The 25,116-nt window shown below is 36.6% G+C and overlaps 2 protein-coding genes across 3 annotated transcripts in view; one reads left to right on the plus strand and one right to left on the minus strand.

The window, feature by feature from the left end:
• Positions 1 to 16,384, plus strand: part of LOC127850679 (uncharacterized) — a 272,021-nt gene extending 255,637 nt beyond the window's left edge. The window contains exons 9-15 of one of the 2 annotated variants that reach the window (XM_052383881.1): positions 2,881 to 3,096; positions 3,505 to 4,933; positions 7,539 to 9,255; positions 9,753 to 9,810; positions 11,147 to 11,278; positions 11,839 to 15,603; positions 15,741 to 16,384. The gene's annotated coding sequence lies outside the window, so the exon portion shown is untranslated. Of the gene's footprint in view, positions 1 to 2,880; positions 3,097 to 3,504; positions 4,934 to 7,538; positions 9,256 to 9,752; positions 9,811 to 11,146; positions 11,279 to 11,838 lie in introns of both variants that reach the window. The other variant, XM_052383880.1, reaches the window with a different exon arrangement.
• The window catches only part of LOC127850685 (uncharacterized), a 251,744-nt gene that overhangs the window by 43,579 nt on the left and 183,049 nt on the right, over positions 1 to 25,116 (minus strand). The gene's annotated exons all lie outside the window — the stretch shown is intronic.

A 25,116-nucleotide genomic window follows, 5' to 3' on the forward strand; every position in this document is an offset into this window, starting at 1 on the left:
TCACTAAAGATGAAACAATCAGTTCCACAGATAGAGCAGACGCTGAGTGACTCGTCTGTTAACGTGACTGACCTCCATATGTTGCTCTCTAATAATGTGAACCTGGCGCCTGAGGAGCAGTATAGTCCTACATTCCCAGTTCTGGGTGGTGACTTTGGCGTCAAGACTCACACAATCTCTGGCCCTGTCGCAGCAGCAACAAAAACAGGAAGTATTTCAGCTGCGCTCTGGGAAAACAGGGCTTAATGCATGTGCCTCAAGTGTTTTACCCACAAAAGCGTGCAAAGTCTGCCCAAGCTAATTTGTGACCACACTTTCCGAATAAACCTTAAAACAAAGAATTCCATAAAAGCTTAAAGTGTCGTGGCTGATAATTTTGTGCAGACTGTACAGGCAAATCTGGAACAACTTTTTACGCTTATGCATTTAGCCCAGTTTTTAAAGAGTTTAGAGTTGCACATTTAGTTCACGTAACATCAGCTTTTTTCTGACCTTTCTGTAGAAAAGTTCCTATTACTGATCAGAAATTTTGTGTTTTTAAATTGGTCAAACTGACTAAATAAATACATATAAGAGTTGATTTGACATCAGTTTTAATCATAAAGGGTCAGGGCATATTTTCATACATTTTTGTGCAAAAATTAAGCCTCTAAACCAAAAGGTTTTTGTTTTGTTTTCCACATGTATATTTACAAAATTCCCCTTGCATAAATTAAAGAAAATGCTGGTTATTTTAAATTAAACAATTATTGAAATGCAGTCAACATTCTATGAAATAATTATCTGCATTTATTTTTAAATAAGGATATCTATAAATTAAAATTAACCACCTGTCCATGTTTTAAGTATACAAATACGCGCTGGAGTAAGAATATGCCAGGTTTTTTTTTTGGGTTGTGGGGGAAGGGGCCTTTAGCCCTTATGTAGGGGAAATTCTACGCGGGATTTTCCACTTTGGGGAAAAAATGTGCGCGTGGGAATTTTCGCGGCATTTCCCTTTTTGGGGGATTTGTTTACTTACTTTCTCATTATTACAATACATGTGTACATGTTTGAACTATATTCATTGTTTTTTTCATAATTTATTACGTTTGGCAAGATTAAATTAAAATAGAATTGAGATAATATAATCATGAGACACATCTTTCTATTAAAAAAATTTGGGGGGGGGGGGGAATTTTTGGTCCTGAAAGGGGAAAAAACCAGCCTAGTTTGGTGGGGGAAGACGCTGATGTTCGGCGTCTGTTATATAAGGTAAAAAAAACTCTGTATGCCCTGAAGATATTTATTCATTATACCCCCGTGATGATTGGGGTATATAGGGTATATAGGAATCACCTTGGATGGATGTCTGTCGGTCTTTGTAAATGTCTGTGGCCTGTGGGTGTTCACTTACAAATTTAACGTTCAGCATTCAAACTTTCAGGTATTTTCATTCTCATATGAATTGTGCATCTACATTTTGTATCATATTTCACTGAAAATTACAACACTTAGACAATCTATAACATCATGCGACATATTATGACTTGCAGAATTGGATGATAGTTTACGTTACAATGGTTACAACTTTTTGTTTGACTAGAAAGCAATGATACCTTTTTAGTTTATAGTATTTTTATACAGATTAGAAGATGTAGTTTCTTCTAACAATTAAAAAAACAACATATTTTTTGCTTTGCGATATGGTCAGCCACATAACTTGTTAATTGAATGGTCATGAAATAATTGTTATTAATGATTATAGTATGGCATCAGTCAGTGCCTTTTTTAAAGTTGTAAGTTTTCTGGAAGGGGCATGATTCTGGGCTATTTTTCCTTTTTATGGAATCACAGTTTTTTTTTCAAATTTGAGAGTTTTTTGGGTCACAATTTAAAGAAGTTTGTGACTAGAATTTTCGCAAGTTTAAGAAGTTTGCTACTAATTTCTTCACTATAATTTAAATTCGAGAATCATTTTTCTTTCACAAAATGAATGGGTCAAAGGATGATACAAAACATGACACAAAACACGTCCTGTGATCAGATTTGTGTTTGTGGGCAATTGGGTAATATGCTTACAGAAACTTGTGTTTTCCCTCAACATATCAAACAAAGTTTATAAAAGCAATTTACTTGGAATAAAATAATTTCTTGGTATTGGTTACTGCTAAAATGTAGATGTTTAGGCGTCACCAAAGAACGGGCAAACTAGTGTTGTCAGCGTGTAGTCTTTAAGGGCAAGTGGCCTATAACATAATTAAAATCCAATGTATATGAGCAGTAAAATATATGGAAAAGTAAAGTGATACATATAATGAGTACAATTTAGAAACAATGTTAAGAAGATGATTTTCTATTATTTTTTGTTTTTATACAGGAAAAAAACTTCTTGAAAATGGGGCATAATGCATGTGCTTAAATTGTTGTCGTTGTCCTAGATTAGCTTGTGCAATCCACACAGGCATATTTGGGACAACAATTTCATATGTTAAGTATTTTTGTTGAAAAGAAATATCCTCTTGATGAAAATCCAGTCTAGTCAAAAAGTGTCCATCCTGATTACCGGTAGCTTGTGTGGACTTCACATGTTAATCTGTGACAACTATTTGTAATATTTAGGAGCCGCATATTGGCTAATGAAATTACATCATTATGAATATACAGGTTGGTATACAGTGTTTTATTAGCCAACAATGTTTTAATACGAAATGGTTTGATTATATTAATTTTCGTGCTATTGAGGACAATAAACCAATGAAATGCCAGATTAGAAATTCATTAGAAGGAAATGTTGCCTATTAAATACCTTCATAACCAATCAAGAGGCATAGTTTCGTATAGATTGTAATATAAACATTTTTTACAAGTTCACATCACCCACTGTGCTGTTGTTTTCAGGACAGCACCACCATTGATATCGAGTTGGCCCAGCAACAGCACCAGTCCGGCCTGCAGGAGCCCCAGTCCAGGACGACCCATCCACTCCCCTGACCCTTAACTCATCATACTTGATATCCGGAAAAATGGGGCCTTATGCATGTGCTTAAATTGTTGTCACAGATAAGCCTATGCAGTTTGCACAGGCTAATAATGGACAACATTTTCCTCTTAAAGGTATTTTTCATTGAACAAATAATCCTCTTTATGAAAATCCAGACTAGTCAGAAAGTACCTTCCCTTATTAGCTTATGTGAATTTCACATGCTAATCTGGGACGACACTTTCTTACATTAGTGATCCGCATATTGGCTTACGAAAATACATTTCTAGAAATGGAGTAAAGATTATAGATATAAATTTACAGATAAGTATAGCATTAGCCAACACTTTTCTTGTTTTAATACAAAATGACTTAATTGTATTTATGTTTATGCTATTAAGGACAAGGAACCAATAAAATGCCAGAATAGAAATTCATGTTTTTGAAAACCTTCACAGCCAGTCAAGAGGCATAGTTTGTTATAGCTTGTAATATACTTTGTTACAAGTTCCTATCACCCACTGTGTTGTTGTTGTTTTCAGCAGAGCATCAGCATTGATAACGAGTTGGCCCAGCAACCGCACCAGTCCCGCCTGCAGAAGCCCCAGTCCAGAATGACCCTCCCCCTCCATTGACTTCTAACTCCTTCCCCTTGACCTCCTGCCTCAAAAAGTCAGCATCGTTGAACAACTCTGTTCTGCAGGAAATTCTGAGCATGATTCTGTTCTGACAAAACGCAATGCCCACTTTACGTTTTCCAAACAAAAGCCTGGGTAGTTTTGTTAAGCTAGAGTTCCGCGTGGGCCTGAAAGGGACGAGTGTTACAGACATGAAAATTTATAGCAGTAGTTATGGTAACGCTAACAGTCAGTTGTTGCTGTTGGACATCACAACAAATATCATGAAGAATAAAAAGTTCAATCACTTGTTCCAATCTTTATGGGACAAACAGAAATTAAACAGGAGAGAATCAAGGAACAATAAAAGCGTAAGCTTTCCTAGTGGTATACATCTGCTGTTGATAGTTTGGACAACAGAAGGGTTACGGACTGCCCCAGATTGTCCTCTCAGCGAAAACATGCTGACACAGAAAGGCAGTTATGACTTGGCTGTAAACACAGAGCACAATACATCCATGCTGACACAGAAAGGCAGTAATGACTTGGCTGTAAACACAGAGCACAATACATCCATGCTGACACAGAAAGGCAGTAAAGACTTAGATGTAAACACCCAGAGCACAATACATCCATGCTGACACAGAAAGGCAGTAAAGACTTGGATGTAAACACCCAGAGCACAATACATCCATGCTGACACAGAAAGGCAGTAATGACTTGGTTGTAAACACAGAGCACAATACATCCATGCTGACACAGAAAGGCAGTAATGACTTGGTTGTGAACACAGAGCACAATACATCCTTGTATGACTTGGTTGTGAACACCCTGAGTACCCTACATGCATGCTTACACAGAAAGGCAGTAATGACTTGGTTGTAAACACCCAGAGCACAATACATCCATGCTGACACAGAAAGGCGGTAATAACTTGGTTGTAAACACCCGGAGCACAATACATCCATGCTGACACAGAAAGGCAGTAAAGACTTGGTTGTAAACACCCAGAGCACAATACATCCATGCTGACACAAAAAGGCAGTAAAGACTTTGTTGTAAACACTAAGAGATCCATACACCCATGGGGTGTGCCACAGCCGCAAATTACGCCCACTATTGTGAACAAGGTTCTTAAAGTGAACACGTCTGGTTTTGTTATGCGCACATAGCACTCCAAGCCCAAAAGGACTCGCATTGAATTGATGCAAGAGAAGGCTTTGAAAAATAACAGCAGTTTTGTTGAGTGGTCCAATACGCCCTTCGACTCTCAAACTGAAGAAAGCAAAACTCAAACTCGTCTCTTAGCAATATCAGCAAGGCCAGCATGTCATCTCAGCTTCTTGAACTTCAGGTGAGACCTTACAGTGTTAATTATTTTGTTGAAATTGGGGCCGAAATTCAGCCCCATTCTTATCTCATAAAGTCTATATCCATGATTACTGGCTAAAGTTCTCAATTCATGGTTTCCCGGAAGAAAAAGAATGTTTTGATAGGTTGCAACCTTGAGTTAATCAGAACTCAAATTCAGCCTTTGGCAATATCAGCTAGGCCAGCATATCAGCTCAGCTTCTTGAGCTTCAGGTGAGATCATACAGTGTTATTCATTTGTCGAAATTAGGGCCAAAATTGAGTCCCATACCTAATCTTAAACAGTTTATTTTTTCCATAATTACTAGCTTAAGTTCTCAATTCAAGGTTTGACCCGAAACAATGTTTTAATAGGTTACAAATTGAGTTTGTTTCCTTATGCAGCTCTATAAGATGAACCTTAGTGCAATTTATCTTGATAGCACTTATTCTCAATTTTTTAAATTATGTTTAGCAAAAACTACAACCATTTTCCCAATTTAATTCAAAACACTATGATTTTTTACGAATTGTCCCAATCCAAAAATGGTTAAAATAAACTCTGCACAGAGCTAGCCCCTATAGCACATGTTAAAGTTTTTTATCAGAATAACTGGCTTAATTATACCCCCACAAACGAAGTTTAGGGGGTTTATAGAAGTGAACTTGTCTGTCGGTCTGTCTGTCGGTCCGTATTAAGTGTCCGCTCTCTAATTCAAGTAGTTTTTATCCGATCTTCACCAAACTTGGTCAGAACTTGCATCTACATGATGCCTAGGCCAAATTCGAACATGGGCCTTGCCGGGTCAAAAACTAGGTCACGGTGTCACTAAGTGCGTGTTAAACATTCAGCATGGCGTCCTCTCTCTTATTCAAGTAGTTTTCATCCGATCTTCACCAAACTTGGTCAGAAGTTGTATATAGATGATCTTAAGGCAAATTCAAACATGGGCCTTGCCGGGTCAAAAACTAGGTCACGGGTTCACTTAGAGCGTTTTTTAACATTCAGCATGGCGTCCTCTCTCTTATTCAAGTAGTTTTCATCCGATCTTCACCAAACTTGGTCAGAAGTTTTATCTAAATGATCTGAAGGCCAAGTTCGAACATGGGCCATACCAGATAAAAAGCTAGGTCACAGGGTCACTTTATACGTTTCACACATTGAACATGGTGTCCGCTCTCTATTTTAAGTAGTTTAAATCAGATCTTCACCACACTTGGTCAGAAGTTGTAACTAGATGATGTGTAGGTCAAGTTCGAACATGGGCCATGCCGGGTCAAAACTAGGTCACGGGGTCACTTAGTGTGTTTTAAACCTCACCATGTTGTCCGCCCTCTAATTCAAATAGTTTTTACCCAATCTTCACCAAAATTGGTCAGAAGTTGTATCTTGATAATGTCTAGGTCAAGTTTGAATATGGGTCATGCCAGGTCAAAAACATGGTCAGTGGGTCAGTTACTGCGTTTTAAACATCACAATGTTTTCTGCTCTATAATTCAAGTAGTTTTCATCCAATCTTCACCAAACTTGGTTAGAAGTTGTATCTAGATGATGTCTAGGTCAAGTTTGAATATGGGTCATGCCGGGTCAAAAACTATGTCACGGGGTATCTAAGTGAGTTTTAAACCTCAACATGTTGTCCGCTCTCTAATTAAAGTAGTTTTCATCCAATCCTCACCAAACTTGGTCACAAGTTTTATCTTAATGATCTCTAGGCCAAGTTAGAACATGGGCCATTCCGGGCCTAAGACTAGGTCACCGGGTCACTTTGTGCATTTTTTAACATTCAGCATGGTGTCCGCTCTCTAATGCAAGTAGTTTACATTCGATATTCACCAAACTTGGTCAGAAGTTTTATGGAGATGATCTTAAGGCCAAGTTGGAACATGTGCCTTTCTTGGTCAAAAACTAGGTCAATGGGTCACTTAGTGCGTTTTAAAAATTGAGCATGGTGTCCGCTGTTTTTGTGAAGATGACATGCAAAATATTATGTGTCAATGCGGCATGTGGGGGTATTCGTAACGTCTGTGACAAAGCTCTAGTTTGCTTATTTCACTAAGTTTAATAACTATTTTGAACTCACATCTATTGTTTCTTATTAAATGCCATACAGTTATATTGTCTCACATTTAAAGTTGTTAACTCTCAGTAATAAATCATAAACTGTCACATTTAGAGGTGTGCAGACTCACATTTAAATATGTAGATTGTAACATTTAAAGTTGTGTTGACTCACATTTTAAGTTGCTGAGTATCACATTTAAAATTATGAAGTCTCACATTGAAAGTTCTATAGTCACACAATTAAAGGTGTACAGTCTCACATTCTAAATTGCTCAAGTAATGCCTGTTTTTGATTTACAAAAAAATAAATATGACACCTTGCTACAAACACAAAAATTCCAATTTCAAGTTGGTGCATGTAAAACATTGATACTACGTTATTCTGAGTTCTAATTAGTGAAAAATTAATTGCAATATTCTAAATATCAATTATAGGCACAATGTTTGGCATTTAAAAAACAAGTCTGTAAGGTAAGGTGTTGCAAGGCTTATTCATGTGTCACTAAACAATCCGGTTTTAGTTTACTTTCCATTTCCTTTTCAGTGAACTTTACTAGCAAACATGACTAACGTCATTGAAGTGAAAGTCGATGACAACCCCCTTCTTGCACAAATACTACAATTGCTTAAGAAATTCAGCACGGAGACGTCTTGCGTCAGACTACCAAGCCTCCTATCAATATCTTCTCCCATGTTGGCTACATCAACACTTCCAACAGCAGAGCCTTGGTGAGTTCGACTTCCGTCTCGGCATTGATGTCGCTTAGCAACAATTGGATGATTGCGTCGACAAATTAGGCCGGACAAGTTGCTCGAACTGAAACGATCTGATTCAACAGGTAGAGCAGGCGTTGCCTGACACGTCCGTTAATGTGACTGACCACGATATGTTGTTCTCGAAAAATGTGAACCTTAGGCCTGGAGAGCAGTATGCGATTGACGCCATTAAACAGTTGTTGTCGGCAATTCTTGGGTTTGGGGTGGCGACTTCGGCGTCGGGACTCACTCCATCTCTGTCTATGGCCCAGTCGCAGCAGCAGCAACAAGAACAATAAGTAGTATCTTAGCGGTGTTCTGCGATTTGGGGATTCATGTATGTGCTTAAATTGTCATCCCAGATTAGCCTATGCAGACTGCACATACATTAAGTCCTATTAAAGTGTCATCCCAGATTAGCCTGTGCAGACTGCACATACATTAAGTCCTATTAAAGTGTCATCCCAGATTAGCCTGTGCAGACTGCACATACATTAAGTCCTATTAAATTGTCATCCCAGATTAGCCTGTGCAGATTGCACATACATTAAGTCCTATTAAATTGTCATCCCAGATTAGCCTATGCAGACTGCACATACATTAAGTCCTATTAAATTGTCATCCCAGATTAGCCTATGCAGACTGCACATACATTAAGTCCTATTAAAGTGTCATCCCAGATTAGCCTGTGCAGACTGCACATACATTAAGTCCTATTAAAGTGTCATCCCAGATTAGCCTGTGCAGACTGCACATACATTAAGCCGTATAAAAGTGTCATCCCATATTAGCCTGTGCAGACTGCACATACATAAAAACCTATTAAATTGTCATCTCAGATTATCCTGTGCAGACTGCACATACATTAAGTCCTATAAAAGTGTCATCCCAGATTAGCCTGTGCAGACTGCACATTCATTTAGCCCTATTTTCCCAGAATGAGGCTTATATACTACACTTAACATCAGTATTTTATGTGCCTGAAAAGTTCCTAGCATCAAATGGGAATAATGTGCTTTTACATTGATCACACTTAGTAAATACAATGCAAATAGCACTTGATCTGATATCAATTTTAATCATAGAAGGTCAGGGCATTAATTTTTGTTTATTTTCGACCGACATTCAGCCCCTGAACCAAAAGTTAATCCTTGCATACAAATCAGCTTTAATATAATTTTTAAATTATATTTAATTTTAGTAAAATAATTACGTAAAAGCCTTCAGCTCATTTTAAAATTATTTTCTTCATGTATTTTCAATATTTATTTAAATTCTTGGATTTTGTTTTGATAGCCTGTTCCTACAGGAACCCATGCAATCATAGATCGGTACCTAGCTGAACAACAGGCTGTCTGGTCAGCTGGGCCCAGACGCCCAGTGACACTTCCTGGCCCAGGACCTTGGGGCAAATGCTCAACTAGTCTTACCTGCAGGGTGGAGCCACTCTGAACCTGGGGCTCCATACTTTCTTGGCCAGCGGCCAAGATTACCTTGTCAATGAGGTAGGTTGGTAATGTACATGTAATTAACCATTTATAATGTGCAGTGATTAACTCCAAATTTTAATTTAAACAGTTTGTGTTAAATATTGATAAAACTCTATCCTGGCTGCTAACTTAAACAAATCATTTATGTAAGTGTTAAATATTTATAATAGCCGCCATTTGTATTGCCTTGAAAGGGCTCAGTTGGGGGGGCGTACACATGTGTCCTTGTTTGTAATTCTCCCCGTCCTTACTTTCATCCTTATGTCCGACCCACCTTTTAGTGTTGCATGTAATTTAATAAATATTGGTTCCTGAGGGACACAAAATGTTTATATCAAGTGTACAATATATAGAAGGCTATGTTTGTATCAAGTGTTTAATGTATATCCCATTTGTATCAAGATCCTTCAAACATAATTTATTTCTTAAATATTTGTTTACTCAAACAACATTGATTGACTTCTTATATAACTGATGCCATTTCAGAATGCATTAAATAATTTTGTTTACAGGGACACATTCCTGGGATGCCCTAAGGTCTTTCTATCTGTTCACAGAGGTCTTATACTCGTAAGTTCAAGCCCAGTGAGCGATGTTCACATTATCAAACTCTGCATCTCAATAGTTAAGTCACCTTGCCGTTGCAAACGTGTTCACTGTGACAAAGCATTCAGGAGACCCAGTCGTAATAGCCTAAACCGTTTGATGCAATTAAGCTTTCACAAATACCCAATAGGTAAAACCCAATACAAACTGGGGTTTCTGCTCTTCAATTAATTGACCAGTTTATCTACATGTGTAATCTAAGTTTAAGGGTTCAGCCACAAACAACTGTATCTAATATAGAAATGTGAAGAAAATGCAAAACTTGCAAGCTAAACCCTCAAATTTGCATTTTAAATTTAACATCTTTAGTTACATTAAAACTCAAAACCACAACAACAATAACATGAAACAATTTATGAGCAGGTACCAACATATTTGACTCTTTAAATCTTGACAAAATCAGGTTCCATATTAACTGTATGTATGGTTTTTAAACTAACATTGAATTACGAAGAGGGATCAGTGATGTTCGTAGCTTTTAGTTTAGGGGGGGGGTATATAGGAGTGAACTTGTCTGTCGGTCTGTCTGTCGGTCGGTCCGTATTAAGTGTTTAAATATGGGTCATGCTGGGTCAAAACATAGGTCGCGGTGCCACTTAGTGCGTTTTAAACATTCAGCATGTTGTCAGCTCTTTAATTCAAGTAATTTTCATCCAATCTTCACCAAACTTAGGTTGACGTTTTATCTAGATGATTTCTAGACCTAGTTTGAACATGGGCCATGCCGGGCCAAAACCTAGGTCACGGGGTCACTTAGTGCATTTAATGCATTGAGCATGGTGTCTGCTCTCTGTCTCTTATTGACGAAGTTTACTTCCGATCTTCATCAAACTTGGTCAGAAGTTTAATATAGATGATATCTAGGCCATGATTGAACACTGGCCATTCTGGGGAAAACAAACTAGGTCAAGGGGTCACTTAATGCGTTTTACACATTCAGTATGGTGTCCGCTCTCTTTTTCAAGTACTTATCATCCCCTTCTCAACAAACTTGGTCGAAAACTTAATCTAGATGACCTTTAGGCCATGTTCGAACATGGGCCATTCCGGGCCATAAACTAGGTCAAGGGGTCACGGGTGCGTTTTACACATTTAGCAAGGTTTTCCCTATTTCAAGTACCTTTCATCCCCTCTTCATGTGGGGGTATTCGTCACGTCTGTGACAAAGCTCTAGTTTGTTTGTTATTAAGTTAATGAATGGCTTTTTGAGAGAGTATCAAGTGTGTTGCCAGGGTAATGAAATGCTTATAAAGTCTTAAAAAATGTTGTCTTAATTTATACATGACATACTTAATTGCAGAAACCGGGATAGCAAGGCGTTGAGTTTGTTCTTGAAGCATTTGCACCAGAAGCAGTCATCATCTTGATATTCTGGAATCTCCATGGTGAAGGACGACCTCAGTCTGTGAACAAAATGCAGAGCTAACCTCAGGTGAGTGTTCAAGTCATGTGCATGTTTTTTTTACGCCCCCAAGTTCATAGATGTGTGGGTGAATGTAGATTTACCTTTGTCCCTCCATACGTGCATCCTGCTGTTGGATTTTTATGCATAGTCTTAACTCGAAAAGTATTGTTTCTAGTATGATTAAACTTAACATATTTTCCAAACCATACTGTGAACTTGCCTACTTGTGTATTTTGATTTCGTTTTCTTTGACATATGTGGAATTTTGAGACAAAAGCAAAATGTAGGTGAATGGTGGCAAACCCTTTCACTACTTCAAAACAAAACGTTTGATTCCGACGGCAAAATGTATATTCATCAAATCACAATCCAAATGGTTTGGTAATAAAAAGAATACACTTTAATTTAATCACTTATTATTAATTATTATTTTATGAGTAGTCTCAGGACAATTATTTTCTCGATGGATTCAAATCAGATTAGTTGTATCATTCTGAAATACCAAGTGCTCCGCGTGTTCTTTTTTTCCATCGGTATCAAAGATAAAATGAAAAACTGACATTTACAGTAACAAGTCTTTTTTTCAGATGCCTTTTGACGAAATCAAACCATCCGATCAGAAACACAGACTGTTGCAGCAGTTGTTACCATATTGACCGCAGTCAAACCTAAGAAGCTCAGAGATAAATACTGATTTAGTTCTGCTAGTCTCTGCATACCGCCTGGTTTGGTCAGCACTTACTCTGACTCTTTGAATATTATGACGGATGGAAATGAATGACCTTGTTCAGATCGAAATGGCAGAATGACACATCACAATAATTCAAGTGGAAAGCCAGAAAGTCATGTCAACAGCCACATTTTGTATGTCACCAGCCAAGTTGTATTCAAAGACAAACAATAGTTTATGCTCTATTGTGTATGTGACCAGCCAAGTTGTATTCAACGAAAAACAATAGTTTACGTTTTATTTTTTATGTGACCTACCAAGTTGTTTGTATAGGTCCCTGGTTTAGCAAAGCATTTAAAGTATTTTCAAAAGCACACATATTGCATGTCAATTCAATGTCTTTGCCTGTATTATGAAACTTTCACTACAAATGTTGATCCTCATGATGGTAAATAAATGGGAAATACAATGTTATCAAAGATTTGTTAAGATTGCCAAAGCTGTTTAAATGATGCTGGTAACTTGAACAAGATTGAAAAAAACATTGGAGTGTTTTCATGTTATAAGACATGTTTCAGTTGTCTGTTTTTAACCCGTTAATATAGATTAGCTAATGAAAAGTATTTGTTCAGAAAGGTGTAAAATGTTTACGCTTCAGATTTTTGTCAATCAACCTTATGAAAACAATACTAGTCAATTGGCTCATTCGGGTCGGTATTCTATCATGAATCTTTTTTAGTAGCATACTATGTATTTCATGGGAATATAAATAAATTCTGGGCAAAATTATTTAATCTACCTGAAATAATCGATTCTGTATTTACTACTAGTACTTTAATGATTTCAATGGATAGTGTTTGTTAAATGATTAGAGTATGACTCTTGTTGAAAAGCTTTAAATGAAACTGTGAATTAAAATAGAAATATTAAATTTGTTTTACAGTTTTATGAAAAATGGCAAAATATTGTTAAGTTGTGTTGTTTTATCATATACTAACATGGTCATAAGTGTTAAAATTTGTTTTTGGACATAATAGTTTATTATGCTTTAAATTTGTATATGTACATAACGACGACAAGATTGTATCCTCTTTAATCAGTGAGCAACTTAATCAAGATATCTTGATCACTGTATCAAGTGTATATTTTGCCATTTATACATAGAGCAACTGTAAAACAATTGTATTTTAAATGTAATGTATCCATGTATTGTTGCCATTTTTATTAGATAAACTCACTGTTAACATTAATTTGTACAAACTATTGTTATAAAAAACATTTCTTGTTTCAATGCTAAAATATGTATTAAACTGTTAAAATAATGCACAGTAACAACTTCTGAAGAGAAAAATATACTTAAGGCAATAGAAACACATTGTTATATGAAATGCTTTTTATTAAGAACACCTACTTAAAATTTGTTTAATTTTGTTTAACATTATCCGACGAAAAAATAGTACCTTGTAATTTGAAATCAGTCAATGAAAAAAAAGGGAGTGTTGCCATATGCTAACAATAGTCAAGAAGTGCAAATGCCTTTATGGTTAATACAACAGAGCAATACAATTTGCTTAAACTAGAGCACCACATAAAGGGTGCCATGCTCGGCTACGGGTGCAGTTTTGAATAAATGAAAGCTTGACATAATTTATTTGAGAGGTCACAGTGACTTGACCATTGACCTAGTGACCCCAAAATAGGTGTGGTGTGTAGAACTCATCAATGTGCATCTACATATGAAGTTTGAAAGTTGTAGTTGGAAGCACTTTGATTTTAGAGCCAATGTTAAGGTTTAAGCACAACACGGACGGCGGACGACACAACGAACTGGCTATGACATTACCTCGGGTTTTCTCCGAAAATACCCAGCTAAAAATAAAAACAAAGATGTCTGTTTTGCAAATTTTTTTAACACTTATGAATGTGCTTATATTAAACGTGAACAGTATTGACATATTGCTTATGATAAAGTTTGACATTTTATTAGTTTTGTAACAGCGTGTTTGACCTTTCAAATTGACCCTCCCACAATCCCTTATTCGCTTTCAGTGGGGCCAGTTTCTGTACATCTTCCACTACAAGTTCAGCAAATGTTTTATGACCAGATTTCCTCATATTTGGGAATGTTTATATTTAACTTTTATTGAATGCATGAAACATGTTTGTTCTGTTTTTGAAAAGCTGAAAATAGCTTGATGTTTGTAAATTGTGAGACATGTTAGATCAAATTGATATATAGAAAAAAATACATTTTGCATTAACTTGTATTGGTAGCTAAACAACACATGTTTCCAAATACAAATTTAAGTATTTGGTATAAATATAATTGTGCTATATTTGTCATATCGGATGAAATGCAATTTTAATTATAATGTGTTTATATGTTCGTATACTCCAAATAATCATTTTAAATAAGTAAATATAAGTAAATATAGGGTAATCATGTCTATGGAAAGTATCCGTAGGCATGTTTTAATTGCTTGTGTACCTCATATGGATCAGGGTCTTTCTAAATTATTGCATGATTGTTAATGCCTATTAATGTCTGATTGTGTAAATATCTTCAAAGATACTTGTTAAGAGGATTTTAATATTAAAAGATAAACTAGCATCTTAACTATAACCGGGCATCTTTTGCATTTATTTTAACGTGTTTATATTGTTTGGCTTACCGAGTTTAATATTGTCTATATATTCGTGCGTAATTTTATTGTGGTTGTTTTTTTAAGACAAAGCGCATATCACTAATGCTGTTGTTTTTGTTTTATGATATATGTAAATAATTAAACATGTTTATTTTGGTGATATGTATTTCCCAATCTAAGTGTAATGTTGCATTCTCAATAAAGTACATTGTTATACACGTGGAATAGTATTGCTAAGTGACAATTTGTTGTCTTTACAAATAAAAACCGCAAGGATTGTCGTATCAATTTTATAGCTTTCCCCTATTGAACTGGTGTAAAAACGTGACCGTGAGCTCATTTTGTTTAATGTTAACTGCCAATATATATATATATATATATATATATAGAAAGAAATTGTTCAAACAGTGTAAAAAATGTGTATCTTATACCCTAGCGCTTTTGACTACACGTCTTCTTCAGGGGTGTATACAGATATGAGTTAACGATTCCCCAGTGCGAATGCACAATAGAGGTTAACTTATTGGCTTTCAGTCTTGTTTTTTTTAGTTATGTGTCGTTTTATTTTTTATGCCCCCCTTCGAAGAAGAGGGGGTATATTGCTTTGCTCATGTCGGTCGGTCGGTCTGTCGGTCCGTCCACCAGGTGGTTGTCAGATGATAACTCAAGAACGCTTGGGCCTAGGATCATGAAACTTCATAGGTACATTGATCATGACTCGCAGATGACCCCTATTGATTATGAGGTCACTAGGTCAAAGGTCAAGGTCACGGTGACCCGAAATAGTCAAATGGTTTCCAGATGATAACTCAAGTACGCTTATGCCTAGGATCATGAAACTTGATAGGTAGATTGATCATGACTCGCAGATGATCCCTATTGATTTTCAGGTCACAAGGTCAAGGTCACGGTGACCCGAAATAGAAAAAATGGTTTCTGGATGACAACTCAAGAACGCTTAGGCGTAGGATCATGAAACTTGATAGGTAGATTGATCATGACTTGCAGATGACCCCTATTGATTTTCAGGTCACTAGGTCAAAGGTCAAGGTCACGGTGACCCGAAATAGTAAAATGGTTTCCGGATGATAACTCAAGAATGCTTAGGCCTAGGATCATGAAACTTCATAGGTAAATTGATCATGACTCGCAGATGACCCCTATTGATTTTCAGGTCAAAGGTCAAGGTCACGGTGACCCGAAATAGTAAAATGGTTTCAGGATGATAACTCAAGAACGCTTATGGCTAGGATCATGAAACTTCATAGGTACATTAATCATGACTGGCAGATAACCCCTATTAATTTTGAGGTCACTAGGTCAAAGGTCAAAGTCACGGTGACCCGAAATAGTAAAATGGTTTCCCGATGATAACTCAAGAACGCTTATGGCTAGGATCATGAAACTTCATAGGTACATTGATCATGACTCGAAGATGACCCCTATTGATTTTCAGGTCACTAGGTCAAAGGTCAAGGTCACTGTGACAAAAAACATATTCACACAATGGCTGTCACTACAACTGCGAGCCCGTATGTGGGGCATGCATGTTTTACAAACAGCCCTTGTTTATTTATATATTTATGCATATTAAAATTGTGTTATAGACTGACGCCCGTAATATAAATTATATCGATGTTATAATGAAAAATATTATAATTTGCAGTGAACGTTTTGCATTCAGTATTGTGTCATATTTATTCTTCGTTTTATTATTATGTACATACACTTATTAAAATTGTGTGTTATAAAATGGCGCTTACAATGTTTATTATATCGATTTAACATTTAAATGATTAAAATGGAAGTTAGAATTTAGCGTGAAGTTGTTTTATTTTTTATATGTCGTTTTTATATATATATACACATACACAAACATATATATAAATATTTAATATAATATAATGGTCGTCGGACCATTGTGTTTTTGCTTCTATACAAAACAAAATGATATTGTCAAACGAGTGGCCAGATTCGCTGAAGTGTGCTGGTTCAATGCCAGTTTTGTTTCGCAACATATTGTTTCTTACATATACTGCACGTCATCAGCTATGGGGCATTTGCAGTTTTACAGTTGTGGTTACCTTTAATGGACGAAATGGCACCAGATGTGGCTTTGAATGTATTTGATGGGCGCATCATGTTGCATATTTGGCAACGCATGGTTTTGATTCTCCTAGAACAGCTTCTTCGGAAGTTGGTGTACTTTTGGCACGTAACAGTATGGGTCTTCTATATGCCAAAATGGGCTTTTCAGGAATTATACGTTTAAGCTTGCTTGATTTTTCGATTGTGGTCTAGTGGCGGTCAATGATGTCTTTTATTTAAGGTAGCCCTGGATGGTAAGTGACCTCAACCGGTATACGAGTGTTTGGCGTTTTGCTTTTGTATTTGAGTAGGTCTTTATATATATATAAATAAAGCCGCGCTCTAGGGAAAAGTGGTTTATGCACGTGCGCAAATCGTCGTCCAAGATTAGCCAGTGAAGTCCGCATAGGCTAATCAGGGACGACACTTTCCGCCTAAACAGGATTTTTGCTAAGAAGATACTTTATTTTAAAGAAAAAAAAACATAGAAGCGGAAAGTGGCATCCATGATTAGCCTGTGCGGACTACACAGGCTATCTGGTACGACATTTTATTGACATGCATTAAACCCCTTTTCATAGAGCAAGGCCCATATATATTTATGATATGGGTAACAAACAAACAAGTACTTCTTCGACTGTAACAGGAAAACGAACACTGTTGACGTTATCTTGTTCATTGATTAAAGAGATATTTTTTATGTCATACCATTGTCCTCTTATTGTATAAACTTTACAAAATACGCGATTTGTTCTGCTTAATAATAAATCAAAACACTATGCGCATTCGATCCCGATCTGTCGGCTGCTAACATTCTCTCAGGTGCGCACGTGCAGAAAATGGACGACAATTAGTCTCACACACTTTTTACTACAAATACTTCCGGTCCGCGTTAAACATCTCGAGGGACGCGTGGTTTGTGTGTTTTCAAACAGGCGCTTAATTGGCGTGAATCAAGCGCCTCTAATGCAGTGACCAGAGCGACGCGCTTAATTTGAAATTCAGATTTGCAAGGGTTAATCGATTCAAAAATAAACAAACACGCGGACAGACAAAACATGAAACGCCATTGATAGTCTGTTCAAGCGTGCCTCGTACATATGGCTTTCTAATGGAGGAATATTTAAATATGAAAATAATTCAGCAGCGATCTTTGAAAACGGGGCTTTATGCATGTGTGTAAAGTGTCGTCCCAGATAAGCCTGTGCAGTCCACCCAGGATAACAAGGACGATACTTTCCGCATTTATTGCATTTTACATTTCAAGGAAGACTACTTCACGAAATCTAATCAAGGCGTAAAGTGTCGTCCCTGATAAGCCTGTGCAGTCAGCACATGCAACGACACTCTCCTCATTAACGAAAGTTTTCGTTTACAGGAAGTATTTTTTCAGCAAAAACCCAGTTCTGACTAAAAGTTGCGTAACGTAATAACTTAACGGACCTATAGGCTAATCGGGACGACACTTTACACACATGCATTAGGCCCCGTTTTCCAAGTGCGCGGATCAAGTGTTTTGTACCTCTTGCCGACGTCATATTTTGCAGCGGTTATTCCTGAAGTATGCTTTAAAGTATACAAGTTATTTCTGTGTTGTAATGACTTTGATTTAGAAGATGAATACCATTTTAATATGTATATGCCACTGAGTTAGGAAAAACTTATATAAGCCATTCATTTTGTATAAACCCATCTGTATATAAATTCCACAACTTACTAGTTTCATGTGACAAATCAATAATTTATAATGTTTGTAGATTTCTTAAAGAAGCTTTTGTTAAAAGAAATACAATACTTAATAATACTGTTCATTAAACTTCAGTACCGCCTTGATAGAACCAGAGACGTAGATAACACGTAGTGTTATCTGCGTCTCTGATAGAACCTATTGTTCTTACAATCGATTGTATTTATTAGTATTTTTATTCTTTACTGTTTTCTTGCTATGCCTTGTTTCGAGACAGAGAATAGTATGTGTATTTAAGCATGAAGACAATGCACAATTGTATAAATCTGAATAAACTATCTTTCTGTCTATTTGTCTGTCTGCTTTCTTCAAGCCTCAATTCCTATTGGAATTTAAGGGTTTAGATGGGAAAATGTTGCTTTGCTTAATTGTTTGCAACACTCTTTGAGGGCACAACCGTGTGTTAACGTTGTTTTTGTTGTCTTTTACAGCAAACCAACTCAACTTTAAGGCATCAGAGAAAACGTGAAGTGCACTGTTAATCTTAAATTCTACTGCTGTAGTGAGAATTCGGCATTCGCTTTGTCATGATCATGAGAAGTACCGAATCGACGTGTTATCATTATTAAGTCTCGTGGCATAAAGATATATCATTGTGTAAATTATATAGCTATAGACCTTTTTGCACAATAAGCAAAAACTGATTAGGGCGCGAAGTAACGTTACTCGCAGAATTCCAGAACGAGGCTGAACGTGTATCCATTCATAATAGGGAACTAAATAAGTTTGATAAATTTCGTTTTCTGCAACTGTTTTATACCTCGATAGCATTTTCTTACATTTCATTTACTGTGGCCATAGTCGACTTGTAGTATTGGACGTAGGTGTCATTTAAAGAGTCATTTACTGTGGCCATAGTCGACTTGCAGTAATGAAAAATGGTGTATTTTTAAGAGTCATTTACTGTGGCTATAAACGACTTGCAGTAATGAACGATGGGGACATTTTAAGAGCCATTTACTGTGGCCATAGTCGACTTTCAGTAATGAACGATGGTGTCATTTTAAGAGTGATTAACTGTGGCCATAGTCGACTTGCAGTAATGAACAATTGTGTCATTTTAAGAGTCATTTGCTGTGGTCATAGTCGACTTTCATTAATGAACATTGGTGACATTTTAGAGTCATTTACTGTACCTATATTTGACTTGCAGTAACGAAAAATTGTTTCATTTTCAGAGTCATTCAATGTGGCCATAGTCGACTTGAAGAAATGAGCAATGTTGTCATTTTAATAGTTATTTACTGTGGCCAAAGTCGACTTGCAGTAGCGCTCATCACATGCACGCGAACTATCAAGTTGCCTGATTATATATTTATTATCGATGTACATTAAACTTATAAACCATACGTGTAGTTCATTTATTTATTAAGTACACCATACACATCCATATTTGACCATTGCAGATAGAAGACTAGTACCAGTACATATAATTTCATTCGTATTTATGAATGCAATTTATGTTATTACTATTTAGTTTTTAGCATAGGTGCGTTTACGCACCTATGCTTATGGTATATACCACATTTCAAAAATCCACATCGTTCGGTTACCCATTATGAAGCCTTACCTGATCAAAAATCAGACGAAATATCTATTTAATTTAGTATATGGTCATTCTTACAAAAAAAAATTGGAAACGTTTTTCTAACGTTTTCTTCCAAGAATATTGCTGACACCGTTTTTAGTGAATTTTTCTAAGACCGTTTTATGTCAAAAAATCTTCTTATAACCTAAAACAAATTTCGTTCGTAAAACAATTCTATCTGCACTATAAATCTCAATCTCCTACGCAGTGGCCTCCCTTATACTAGAAGTTACTGACCGGGCGAAGCAAGGGAAGTAACTGCTTTGAGGAGTTTCTATAAAAATCTCTGCATTCAGAAATCTGTATTCAGAACTCAATCTGTTGCGCACGTCTGCATCTAACGCTTACCACAAGTTTTACGACAAATTCTTGACGCAGACGAATAGGGTAGCGTCTATTTTCATTTGTGAAAAGATACAGATCTGTCCGTGCTTAAATTTTGAAAGGCTTGGGTAATTATTTTTCATAAGCGTTTCAAACACTGATGTAAATGGAAAGATTATCTATTTAAATAGTCGGTAATTGTTTGAAATTATTGATTTGAGAAATTCGCGGATGGCGATATCGAACAACATTATACCACGTGACGCCATTCTTCCCTGTATCTTGCACCTATGCTTTTAACGCCATCGGCGCTCTCGTTATCTTTTAGTCTTCCGACGTCTTTCTAAAACTAAATGTTCTATAACCGGTCTTTCTCTTCCATAACCGGTCTTTCTCGTCTATGGCCATACAACTATTTTCCATAGCCGAAACAGCCAGTCGAAACAGCCAATGGAATCAGGAAAATAGAAAAGAGTGTTTCCCGAAATATGAACGTATCAAATATGTGTGAAAATCCCATTAGCCCGTCACCGCGGTCCCCATATGAGATATGTCCCCGACGCCATGCCAATATTTACCGCTGTGATAAACATCTATAGACGTAAATGCGTCGATATTTTGTTGATAAAACCCGCCGTTTATGTAAACCTACATTAACATGACATGTTAAATAAATTCTGCGGCACATGCATATATAGCTTTGGCAATGGTGACCATAACAAAACTGCATATCGCATAAATTACTTCGTCTTTAGCTAAATTACTTTTGCAATAAACATATGCAATGTTATATTTCACAAAATCTCACAAATTACAATAAACGACCGCATGTTGGTAAAAATGTAAACGAAATGTGTTTGTCTCATGTTCACACACATACTATTGCTGACTGGAATATTGGGTTCAGGAATATGTGGTTTTAACTAGTTCATTGCAGTCTTTATTTCAAATTGCAGTTATATTGTCGCGTTTGATGACTTAATAATTTGTTCTGTATGAGTTTGAATTTAACCGTTAACTATACAATTATATAGAACGCTTTCAAAGAAGATAGTCGTAACAGTTTTTAAATATTAAAATAACAAAATTTGTCTGAACTAAAAATCGGGTCTTTTGCTTCGGCATAGTAAATATGGGGAGCGACATGCGAAAATGGGTCTTAACCGTATGCGGCCATTTGAGCTCAAGACCAGCCTGAGCATCCGAGCAGTCTGGTAAGGAGCTACCTTATCCGCTTACTAGGCCACGAAACCTCTCGTGGAGTTAAAGGGACCTTTTCACGTTTTGGTTTATTGAACAAAATTGAAAAAAATTGTTTGAGAATCGAAATTTTTGTTGTAGTGATGATATTTGTGAGGAAACAGTAATTCTGAACATTTAACATGCTCTAAATTATCCATTATATGCATTTTTTGACAATTTTAAAACCTGAAAATTATAAAGCGTTGCAACGCGAAACGATTGAATAATTTGAAGAGTTCATGTTGTTGTCGTTATATTTTGTGACACTACGAGGATTGTTTATATAAAGTATTAAATCAGCACTCATGGTTTAGCAAGGAAGGCCGAGTGGTGTAAGCGTTAGACTTTTACTCCAGGGATCAGTGGTTCAAGCCCAGTTATGGGTTACTTGTTTTTCTTTCTGTAATTTTATTCTTGTTTTTTTACAAGAGCTTTTTAAGATCCAATGTTTACATTTATCAATATAGAGCATTTAATGACAGACTTCACAACATGCCAAAATATGTGAACATGTCCCTTTAAGGCACTTGATTACACGGCGCGAATGCTCAGGCTGGTCTTGGGCTACGCTTGGCGCATATTACACAATGCACAGTTTCGCATGGCTCGGCTCCAATCGTGAATGATGCACATAATTTGGCCATTGCAAGCAAAACACAAAATTGTATAACTTCATTGTCGGATTTCGAAGTTTTCTACGATGCTATCGTTTGCAACCAGGTAGCATCACTGTTTTTTCGTGCACTTTTGTTAAGTGAAACTATATCTACTGCGATGCAGAGGTGTCTTTATACAAACTTTATCTTAGTATTCACTATTGAGCATCCATATCATACTAACGCATCAAATAACATCGTAATATCTTTTTAAACATCTGAATTTAGGCATTTTCATAGCTAAAAAGGGATACAAACCCAAACAAGTAAATAGTCTTGCCCCGGGATAGCGACGTGCCATACATATTAAGCGACGAATCTTGTGTATCTAATAAGCTTTTAGGTGTCATATACATAAACAAAATCATGAAAGAAGCGAGGGTCTCATTATGAAAATAATTATCATAATTCTTGCGGCCACTTGAATGCATCAGAACTCAAGAGGAGGTCAGCAACACAACGCCTCTGGCTTCGGCTACGCGATCGCTCGACTGATGCGATCGTATTTGCAAATTATTAATCTTACCCTTTGTCTCTTTTATTCTACTGTTTTTCTTCTATAGCATGTTGGCAATTTGAACTTTTCATGGCAGCAACTGAGCGAACATTCTCTGATCTCTGACATAAGCATTTTTTTTATTAAAAAAGTAAAATTACACTGAAAAAACCCTGAAAAATTAAACTTGCCTGTTATTAAAGTCAAATGTGACGCATAAAGCTATGGAACATCAATCCAGCAACCTTTCGTGAATGATAGATATGCGTGATTACAAGCGCTCGAGTTAAGATTCAGTTTTCACGCGCCTAGGTAGTTTAATAAAAGTTGCAAATAGGATTCTAAAGTTCAAAACTTGTTACAGAAGTGAACAAATTTAGATAAAAAGCAAATGTGTCACTAATCGTGTTTACATTATTTAAAGTGGAAATGTGTGACACAAAGAACACGTAAGTCTTAAGCCTGTAAAGGTATCCGGAACAACGGCAGCCGGACAATCGGCTCAATGCGTTTTTTGCATTACCCAACGATCGACACCTCATAAATTTGCCGACCATACAAATGTGCAATATAATCGGGTGCCAATGTCCTGTCCGACCCATTTGCGGGGTGCCGAATGTCCGGGAATGCCAAAAAAACGGGTCACCCACTGGTCATGTTTATTATGCCATAAGTTCAATTAAGCCTTTCTCTGATAAAACGGGCTTTATTGCATGTGCGTTAAGTGCCGTCACAGATTAACCAGTGCAGTCCGCGCTGGCTAATCAGGGTCGACACTTTCCGCTCTGATGTTATATTTTAGTATAAAGGAAGTCTCTTTTTAGCGAAAATCTAGTTTACGTGGTTATTGTCATATCTGTGCGGACTGCATGGCTAGACGGGAACGACACTTAACGCACACTTATTTAGCTCCGTTTTCACAGAGCGCGACCTCAATTGTATTTATGAATGCAGCTTGTCATATCTGCATATGGAATGTTAATGCAACAATTCGAAAGCGATACAATCAATCGTCACGCTCGCAATTTAAACACGGGGAGTCAAGTAGTAAGTAAACAACATCACGCTTAAATGTCAATGTCAGAATATGTTTATTGCGGGAAATTATATCAGACAATTGCTTTAATCTACTTTAGTAAATACCACGCAATTGATAAAATAAGAGTAATCATTATCAGACCCGTTTACTCCGCTCGTCCTCTCTTCATTGCATTAACGTATGTACCTAAGTCTGTCGGAAACGGATAGCTAAAGTATCAATGACATGTAAATGTATATGATATTCGTCTGATTTGTCGTTGAAATAAAAGTTGGTTTGTTTTCGTTGTCGTGTGCACACGCTTGCTCGTCATTCCTATAATGTGAAACCTATGCGACATCTCTTGGTTAATGTTGACAATAAAAACTAAGACTTCGACACTTAGTATGTTATCAAGTATTATGCAAAATAGATGGAAATCGGTTGTTTCAAAGAAACATGTTGTGTGTCTTAGTATTTTTGCGTTTTTATAATTGCGGAATTCAGTAATAGGTCAATAACCACATGTAAAGCTTCAATGATCTACAGCCGAACACGTGTCTCGATACGTAAACTATGATTAGATCGCCATCAACTCTTTCAAAACTAGTAAATACATCATTATAACAGACAGTAAATCTTTCCCACTTTTTAAGCGTGCAATTACATAAGTTCTTATTGTCAAGTAAATAGTGAAACATATTAAACTGTCGCATGCATCAAAGATCATCAAGACGCAGTTACGCTTGTATTTTCTGAACAAGCGAATCATGGCAATAAATAGTTTTTGTTGTTTTTGTTGTTTTTAAGTTGTAAGAAATCAAGGTAATTTCATTGCCAACATTTCAGTGAAAAGTGACATGTTTTATTAATTTTATTGTTGAAATCAAAAGCAGTGGATGCTTAATCTAGAACGTCAACGTGATACATCGATTTCAAAGAAACCAAGAAAGCAACTACCCGCAGCCAAACTTGCTAGTAAACCCTAAACATTTAACACAGCAGGGAAATAAAATACTTGAATGCAAAAGACCAATTCATGCCTCAGCCAAATGGTAGCAATATAAACTCTTATCCGGGGCCGTCCGGTTTGCCGCAAAGTGAGCCCAAAATGTCTTGCACCCCAGCAACATCACGAGGTTACGTAAAATATTTGGATCGTTCAAGAACAAACCTTGAAACCACATTTTTGAGCATGAAATCTTAGCAAGGAACGATTATGGTGGATATCAAACCTACCCAGACAAAATAAACAACCTCAGGTACATCAACACTGTTCAACGCCTTAACCTTAAGCTAGTGTAGCAGAAGAGAACAAAAGCTGTCTAGAAGTTTGTTGAGGATGGACAGTGAGGAAAGTAGATAGGATTTAGCTATAAGACAAGTTAAGA

Source organism: Dreissena polymorpha, chromosome 11, assembly GCF_020536995.1.
Source record: "Dreissena polymorpha isolate Duluth1 chromosome 11, UMN_Dpol_1.0, whole genome shotgun sequence".
In the NCBI taxonomy this organism is placed as follows: domain Eukaryota; kingdom Metazoa; phylum Mollusca; class Bivalvia; order Myida; family Dreissenidae; genus Dreissena; species Dreissena polymorpha.